Raw genomic sequence first — 9,215 nt, 5'->3', positions numbered from 1 at the left:
TTTAAAAGCCAGAAAAGATAGATGTGAAGTATAAATTGAAACGTAAGAAAACAAGTACTTTAGTTCATTGGACAAAGTCAGACGAAACGATTAGCAGGCCCACAGCAACAAATATATTTCCAGAACACTGTATATGGTGTGGCCTCTCTGACCCAGCCATCAGGAGGGAATTCTATTTTGAGTTGGTTTTCTAAGAGGAAAATGTTTAGTTCTGAACCATTCCTCTTTATTCACCCTTCTCCTCATATCCAATGGCATGATTTGCAAACAGGTAGCCACGGTTAGAAATTAAAAGGACCCATGTCCATGGAAAAGTTCCTACTATAAATATACTGTATCAGCCACCATTTGATAAGACTTAAAGTGACTAGTCACCCCTTTTGAACTGAGATTGTTCTTACTTTTACTCATTAACACTGAGTGGATGCTTTCTATACAACCGGCACTCCTCAGTTGGATTTCTGCCACAAAAAAAAAAAAAGAAAAGAAAAGAAAAGAAAAGAAAAGAAAAGAAAAGAAAAGAAAAGAAAAAAAAAGAAAAAGGACAAAGGCACAGAGCAGGTGGGAAGGATATCTCTTCCATGGGAAGCAAGGAAAAGAATTCCCAGGCTCTGACTACAACACACATATTTTTATTAAAATAGCAGCATACATACAAAAAAAGAAGATCTTATTAGAGGCGAAGATTACATAAACCAGACACACTGAATTCCTGTATCTAATTAATATAACTTACCTAGAGTTGCACACATCAACTCAGTTTCTGAATTGTGTCTATTTTCAACTTTCTCAGGGCTATTGCCTTCCATACTCTTTCACCATTCCTAAAACTGCATCAGACAACCCCTATCCAACACTGGCCCTCTGGAGCCTCTTCACACTGATCTAGCCATTTTTTTCCATTATCTTCCAAGATAGTATTTATTGTGTTATTTATCTTCTGCCTCCCTCTTCTAAAATCAAGCTTCACAGGTAAAGAGATTCCTGTTTTATTCATTGATGTATTCTAAATGCCTAAAGCAATGCCTGAAAAACAGTGAGATTTGATAAATGTTTGTTAAATCAGTGAGTAAACAAGTAAGTGAGAAAATAAAAATAGGGTCCATGAAGTTTTCCTCTTGATATTTCTATACCTAGCACAGTGCCTGGCACATACACAGTGGCTACACAATTACTGTTGATAGGATAAATATATGAATGAATGAATGAATGAATGAGCGAATGAATAAATATGCCCATGATGAACTGGCTATAGATGGGAGGTTCCAACAACCCCTTCCTTGGACTTCAGATGGCAGTCACAAGTCCAGGGTGACCTGTATTTCTGACCTACTGGCTGTAAGTCAGAGTTTCCCAGGACTCCCATCTTGGGTACAATTAGTTTGTTAAAGCAGCTCACAGATCTCAGAGAAATGTTTTACTTACTAGATCACTGGTTTACTATAAAGTATATAACTCAGGAACGGCCAGATAGAAAAGATGCATAAGACAAGGTATGGGGAAAGGTCTTGGAGCATCTGTGCCCTCCCTGCTTCTCCACAGTGTCACAATATGAAAGCTCTCCAAACCCTATCTTTCGGAGTTTTTATGGGGACTTCCTTTCATAGGCATGACTGATCATTGGTCATTGGCGACCGATTCCACCTCCAACTCCTCTGCTCTCCCTACACACCCCTAGAAGCTGGGGTAGGGGGTAGTGTAAGCTCCAAGTTTCAATCATCTAATTATGTGGCTGATTCCCTGAAAACCAGTTCCCATCCCTAGGTTACCACTGAGCTTTCCAAAAGTTACCTCATTAACATAAGAAAAGACACCTTATCATTCTTACTGCAGAAAATTCCAAGTGTTTGAGGAGCACTGGCCAGGAATGTGGTCCAAGACCAAATATATATTTCTTATTACAAATCACAATATCACACCCCCAAACAAAGAAGATACAGCTATAGCCTTAGAGGAGATAGTTATTCTTCCTTCAGAAAAGAGCCATTTGAATATTTTGCTTTTGATCAACGTTCATTCACAGTTCATGTTTGGGTTGTTGGAGATGATTTTGTTAGTTTCAGAATACTATTTTCAGCATGCACATTTCGGAGTAAGGGTAGAAAAGATAATCTACACATGACTTTTTTTTTACTTCTGTTAATTTAAAAATTTATTTAACTTATGTAAGATGCTCAGGAGGGGAAGAATTCGCATAAATATGAGAGAAAAGGATACGGGAAGATCAGCAAGGAGACACTGAGATTAACAAAGGAACTCTATCCAAATAGAATACAGGTTTTAAAATGTGTAAAACTTCTGAATTCTTTCACATACGAAAACAGAAACTTTTTGCATCTTGCTCCGAGCGGTTACTCTTCCATTCTAAGCATGAAAAGAGGGAAATGCTAAAGCCAGTTTCTAAAGCAGATACTCATTCTTGTCCAAGACAGCGGAGTTTGTTATTTACTAAGCTGTGATGAGAAATAGTTTTTATTGGTGTCAGATGCTGTACTTTCTACAGCACTGGTCCCTTGGATAATCAAATTCAACTAACATATTAAATGAACCCAGCATTAATCACCAGAAAAAGTCCAGAGGTGAATTTCTGAAGAGGGCATTTAAATGAAGGGGGAGACTTGAAGACTAGAGTGGGCAGGGCATATAAATAAAGGAAGGATAATTACATTCTATTTTAAGCAAAGATCATGGAAATCTCTATTTGTTTGAGTTCTGGCAAAAATCAATTAGTCTATAATTGGATTTTTTTTTTCTGTCAGACAATACCAAGCCAAGGGGAAATCATTACATTTGACATCACTAATAAAACAGATAGGTTTTCAATTAATATTTAGTTTTCTCTAAAGAAAATAACCTCAGAAAATCATCCATCAATAGATAAGCTTGCACTTCTCCCATATACAGATTTCTGTGTGGTGTCACAGAAGAGAAAATTTCAAGTGAGATAATTAAAAAGTGAGACAATAGGTATGTGTATTAATGGAGAAATGGTTAGTATTACTGGGAAAAGAGTGATTTGAGAGCTACGTGGCCCAGGTTTGAACTCTAGCACGTACTGTGAGACCTCGGACAAATTATTTAAACTCTTTGGATCTCAGCTGTCTCAAGTTTAAAATCTGACAAATTGATTTCACAGTGTCCACTTCCTAGGACATTTGTGATTAGTTCATAATAAAAAGTTTTTGTAAATTCCAGTTATAATCCATGGCAGGGAATAAGTCCTCGATATTTCATAGTTGAGTATGGCGATGAGGGTGGCAAAGAGTTGTGTTTAATATAGTACCATAAGAGTAATTTTTATTCACTAGATTGCCATTTAATATACCCACACATATGCACCTGCACTCCCCACTTACCCTCCACTCCCCCACACCACTCTGGCAGGAGCAAAATGCAGTCCCAATCTCGGTGTGGCTTCTGACAAGATGTCTACCCCTCTCTTCCCAGCAACCCAGTCTTGACTGCCTTGAGACTAACACCACCAAGATCACCGTGCCTTTTGTACCTGTTTGTACTCAGTCACCAAAGGGAACCCACAGCTTCCAGGTTACCCCTCTACTTCCATCTCTAATTCCCTAGGCATTCTTTATGCCTCATCTCTCATTTCCACCCAGCTCCAAAACCCAGCCACACCTCCCTCTGAAATTCATAGCCAGCCATCGGCAAAATTCCCTATATCCTCTATCTTTTTTCTGTATTTCTCTTCCAACATCCTTCTCTACTGAAACCTGACTTTCCTGACAGCCCTACCAGGATCTGTTTTGTCTTTCACTCCCTTCCTATCACTGGGACTGTGCACTCCTTGCTGCTTCTAGAACATAATCTTTCTTTCCTCTCTAAAAACGAAAGCAAAACAAAACAAACTTTGACTCTCCTGTCGTCAAACTATACCACCACCATTTCTCCTTGTTATAACCATTTATCATCACCCAACTGTCACTCATGCTTACTCCTTGAAGATTTTAGCTCCCGGCTGACTGTCACTTTCTGCAACAACATACCTGGGACGATTCTTAGTGGTTTAAATTTTCACGTAGATGATTATTCTAAAACCCACACTCTTAATTCCTTAATTCTCTAAAAGGAGTTTATTTCCCACCCTACCAGAGCCATAATTCATGCTCATATCCCAGACTTGGTCACCACCCACACCTACAACCTCCTCAGACCTCATTTTCAAGTGTCTCACTCTTCATCCACTACCTATCTTTCTAGCTCCTTCCATCTAGTGCCACAACTCCCACAATTTTTCGACCCCAATAAATCCATTCATCCTGCCTATTTTTCACTGCCCTTTATTTTCTTCAGTGTTTTACTTCCTTCTCTAATTAGTTGAAATATCATAATCCAAATTATAGCAATCCCTTGCATCTGCTTCGAATATTTTGTCCCTCTCTTGCCTCAACCTACTTTGTTAAATCCAGTGCTCTTGCCTTTCTGCAGGTGAAAAATGGCTAGATAAAAATATAGACATGCTGGCTTGTCTCACTTCCAACTGGCATCCACTAATCTTATACGGACCACTCACTGATGGCAACCCTTCGACATTTCTCACACATAACTGTTTTGTAAGTTAACTTCTTCTAAAACCCCGAACCCCTTCTCCCCAGTATTTAGGTTCAGCTGATGACCTTGCTTTTCTTTCAGAAAGAGAACAGAATAAACCAAGGGGGATTTTTCCAATTTCCACAACACATCTATTCACTCACCTTTATCTTTGCCTTGCTTTCCTCCATGTTCAATGGCTACAGTGTCTCAAGCCCCAGCTAAGGCCACATTCCACCTGTCCCTTGGCTCCCATCCTCTCTTACCTACTCAAGGATATCATTCTAGCAATTCTCCTCTTTCTCTCCTGTATCATCAGTTTCCCTTCGCTACAGCAACATTCCAGTAAGCACACAAACCTATTGCAATCTCTACTATCTAAAACAAATAATTAAAAAAAAAAAAACCTTTCTTTACTACAAACCATCTTTCGTTTACCATATCGTTTCTAGGCTACTTTTAAAAGAAGAAATTTCCCAAGAGTTGTCTCTATTCACTATCTCCATTCTGTAGGTCTCTGGTCTCTTTCAAAAAAGAAAAAAAAAAGGCTGACTGAATGAGGGGTTTGTCCTCCCCCTCAAAACACCACTAAAACTTTCAAAGTCAGCAATAATCTCTTCCTGATAAACTCAAAGGTCACTTTTCAATATTCCTCACACTTGACTGATCACCGGATGCCCTATTTCAGCAAAGAGTAACTCCCTCTTCTAACTACTCAGAGAAAAAAAAAAAAAATAGAACTATCCAGGTCTTTGTATCCCTCATACGCACATCCAATCCATCATTAAATCCTGCCATCAGTTCTTTCAAAAGCTAAGTAGAACCAAACTCACCACATCCACAGCAATCATGGAATCTGTGCTGTCACCATCATCCATGGCTGGAGAGCTGGCACGACTTGCTGACCGCCTCCCTGCTTCGGTCTTTGTCTTCTACGGTCTTTTCTAGAAAGCCAAGAAATTGACCGTCATAAAATGTAACCGATCTCCACGTGCCCCCCCTTAAATTCATGTCTACCAGCAGTGGTCAAACTCCTGTTTGCAGGTTAAATCCAGACAGAAGACTCCAACACGCAAGTCAAATGTGATGTTCCCACTTTTAAGGGGGAAGCAGAAGGAGAAGCAGGAGCTTAAGTGGAGGAAGAGGATGAAGAAAAGGGAGAAGGAGGAGGAAGAGGAGGAGAATTGGGGAAAAGCAGAAGGAACAGAAGGGGGAGCGTATGTGACAGAGATTTCATGCATCCTGCAAAGCCTAAAATACTTACTGTCTGGTTCTTTAACTGCTATCCCCTGACCTGCACAAGCTGTCTCTCTCTAATCTCTAACTCTTCAACTTCCTCTACTTTAATCACATTAATATTCTTGTTCTTTTTTTTAATCAATATTCCAAACATGCTTCTGCTTCAAGGCTTCTGCACTATTCCCAATTCTATGCCTTCCCTGACTCTCCATACATGGGCATGCCCACCTACTTCTGGTCTTTGTTCAAACGCCATGTTCTCAATGAGACGTTTATTGACTGCACCCCCCTTTTAAAATATCTATTTATTTTGAGAGGGGTGGAGGGGTCAGAGAGAGAAGGAGAGAGAATCCCAGGGGGACTCCATGTTGAGATCATGACCTGACACTTAACCAACTGAGCCACCCATGCTTTTAAAACAGCAACGCTTCGCCTCTATGGCACTTCCTATATTCCTTCCTTGCTTCATTTTTCTCTAGAGCCCTTACTGTTGGAGGGCATGGAGAGACTCAGGAAACAGGCCAACCACCCCAGACCTGTAGGTCGCAGGTTTAACAAGAAAGATAACTCATGTACAGAGTGTGCCTTGGGAGGCCACAAGACAGGAAGATCTCAGCACCCCCTTGCCAGATTCTTAAAAGTTTAGACAGAAGCCTTAACAACGTCCAGTCAGGTATTCAGTTGGTCTCAACTGATGGTCTCAACGACACCTTGCTGTCTGAAGGCTACACCTGTCCTTGAAAACAGTCCCCACAGTGGGCAGAACACACATCTGAGCACATGGTAAGGGGATGAGGAGATTCTGATGGCCCAGGTCCTGCTCTCAGGTCGACTGGTGGTCACGTCTTCTTGAAGACCTCCTCCACTGATCACTATTTATCCTATCATATATTTAACTCAAGTTTTATTGACTGTCTACCCCAACTTTAAGGTGAGACCCATGAGAATAGGAATGTGTGCTCACCTTATTCACAGCAACGTAGCCAGCATACATGACTGTGCCTGGTACACAGTAAGCACTCAAAAAATATTTGTTGACCCAAAGAAATAACCTCATGTGAACTCTGCTAGGTTTTGGTCATATAAATATGCATCTTCTCTGCAGTCTTGTGGCTGCTTTTAAAATGTTAAAATGCCAAAGTTTTCTTTTGACTTGCAATATATTTTGGTTGCTTATTGTTACCATCACAAACCTTATTCTACTATTTACCTAAGCTGAACCCAGTGTAAGAGGCAAGCATTCTCAGCAGGGATATACAAGAGTAGAATATTTTATTACGTCTTTCAGCAACTGCTTCACTTTGCTAATCTTCTCACAGGAAAGTGCCCCTCTTCTAGTCACACACGTCTGCCCTTCTCTCCCCTGTCCACTTCCCCTATTTTTCTTCATATCAAAAATATTTATGAGACACACAGAGAGAGAGACAGAGAGATAGAATGAAAGGTTCAAGTAGAAAAAAAGGATAAGGCACGTTATATTCTGAATTAAAGATCCATTCAATCAATCAATAAGATTTATTTATGAATTAGGAAATAAGAGTAAATTAATGAAAGAATGGGTAAAAGATCAGAAAAGTGAGTCAGAAGGCCACTCCCATTTAAAGATGGAATGGCCATTACTAATCACCCCGTGCAAGGGGCTGGCATGGATCTTAATGCTGGGATATGGATGGGGCTTGAAAAGGATGTTAGTGAGGCCATCATGGAAAGCTTGATTCTCATATTTACCAAAGAAAAACTGTCATTTTCATTCATGACTGTCAATTCTATAACTATAGATATAAACAAAAAATAGACTATAACTCAACCTTAATTTATCCTTACTTCTGTAAGCACATCAAAGCACATACTCTACTAGCAATGAATTTATAGAAACATCCTTGCCCATGAATTTCAGGACAATGAGCCCATCAACTGATCTCAGACATCTGAGACTCCTTTCCATTGAAATTCTCACCAATTAATTCTACTACTTTCCATTCCTGGGAAGCAACAGTCCCCTGGAATTCTCGGGCTACATTCTCTTCTTTTTTCTCTGGATGATTCTGACTTTTGTCCAGTCACGTCAGAAGCTGTAACTGTCGGTAACAGTCATCAGGAAACAGATGAAAAGCCAACATTAGACAATTTGAGGTGAATTTAATAAAGGCCATTTTCAATGACATGGGCAGGGTGCAGGGGGAAAATGCAATGATGTAGTACCCCAGGGTTGTTGAGATCAGGAAGCTACTCCTAGGCATGAAAAAGACAAGAGACAGGAGCGATAATAGAACTTAGAGTCCTCTACAGAGAGGGCCACCTAGGAGGAACTGTAGCCTTCAACAGAGGGCAGAGTTTACCCACAGATAACCTGCAGGAACTTCCTCTCCATCTCCTAATCTCTTATTGGTGTCTCCTATTGACAAAATCCAACTAGAAGTCACAGGACAAGGAAGACTGCCGACAGAGTCTATACGGGTCACTTTGCCAGGACAGAGAACAGGAAAGAGAAGCGTGGAGATGAATCTAGAACATTAAATGGCATCACTGGTTAACTGTAATCTCTATGCCAATTAAGTACTTTTCACAGACAGTTCCCAGATCAGTTAAATGCTGCGGGTCACAGAGAAAGAACAAGTATGTTCAAGAGACAGCATACAACTTTCAGCACATATTGGGAAAGACATTGAATAAATGGAACCAGATTCTCGTTCCAGGTAAATTCCTAGGAGGATTCCTGTAATTTTTTCAGGTTAAAAGTTAATCAGGACTACGTTCGTAAATGTGTCAGACAGCATGACTAACCGGGTAGAAGAGTCTTTATGAAATAGACCTCATTCTTTGCATCTAAAACACAAACTCAGTGGGTTTCTGAACTGGAATGACAACTCCCTCTGTTCCTTTGCTCCTTTCAACCTTGCTCTGTCCCTGTTCCCATTCCAGGTCACTGTTCAGCGTACTAATGCCAAGCCTGCTTTTACCCAAAGTGCCTGTTTCGTATGCTGTCATATATACGCTGCCGGTTGGATCTCAGCCAGTGGAATTAAATGAAATGGTTTTCTGTCAGACTGAATACTAATTATGTCTTCATGCCAAAGCTAGGTCTGCATAATGACATCATTCGCAAGTAGGCTGGAGATCGAGGCTCAGAGAAAGTTTGCTCTGATATTTATGGATTCAAGCAAAGCGGTGCTATGCTGTTTGGTCTACCTGTTTTGCATTGGTTTCTTTGCTTGATAGACTTGGCTTTGAAAATGCAAGGGCTTCTCTGGGCAGCACCATGGATTAAGTGAAAGCTTCGTCGCCTAAGTCAGCTGTTCTCCCATTTAAAGGCTACAAACCCACAATTCCATTCCCCAGGGATGCCTTAGGGACACTAATTTTTTTGGAGCCTCACATCCTCTCCACGTCACTGACACGTGCCTAGCATGATTAAGTCTCTGATTTGCTGA

Source organism: Lynx canadensis, chromosome A2, assembly GCF_007474595.2.
Source record: "Lynx canadensis isolate LIC74 chromosome A2, mLynCan4.pri.v2, whole genome shotgun sequence".
Lineage (NCBI taxonomy): Eukaryota > Metazoa > Chordata > Mammalia > Carnivora > Felidae > Lynx > Lynx canadensis.
The sequence above is the reverse complement of the archived record's forward strand: the minus strand, read 5'-3'. Positions refer to the sequence as shown.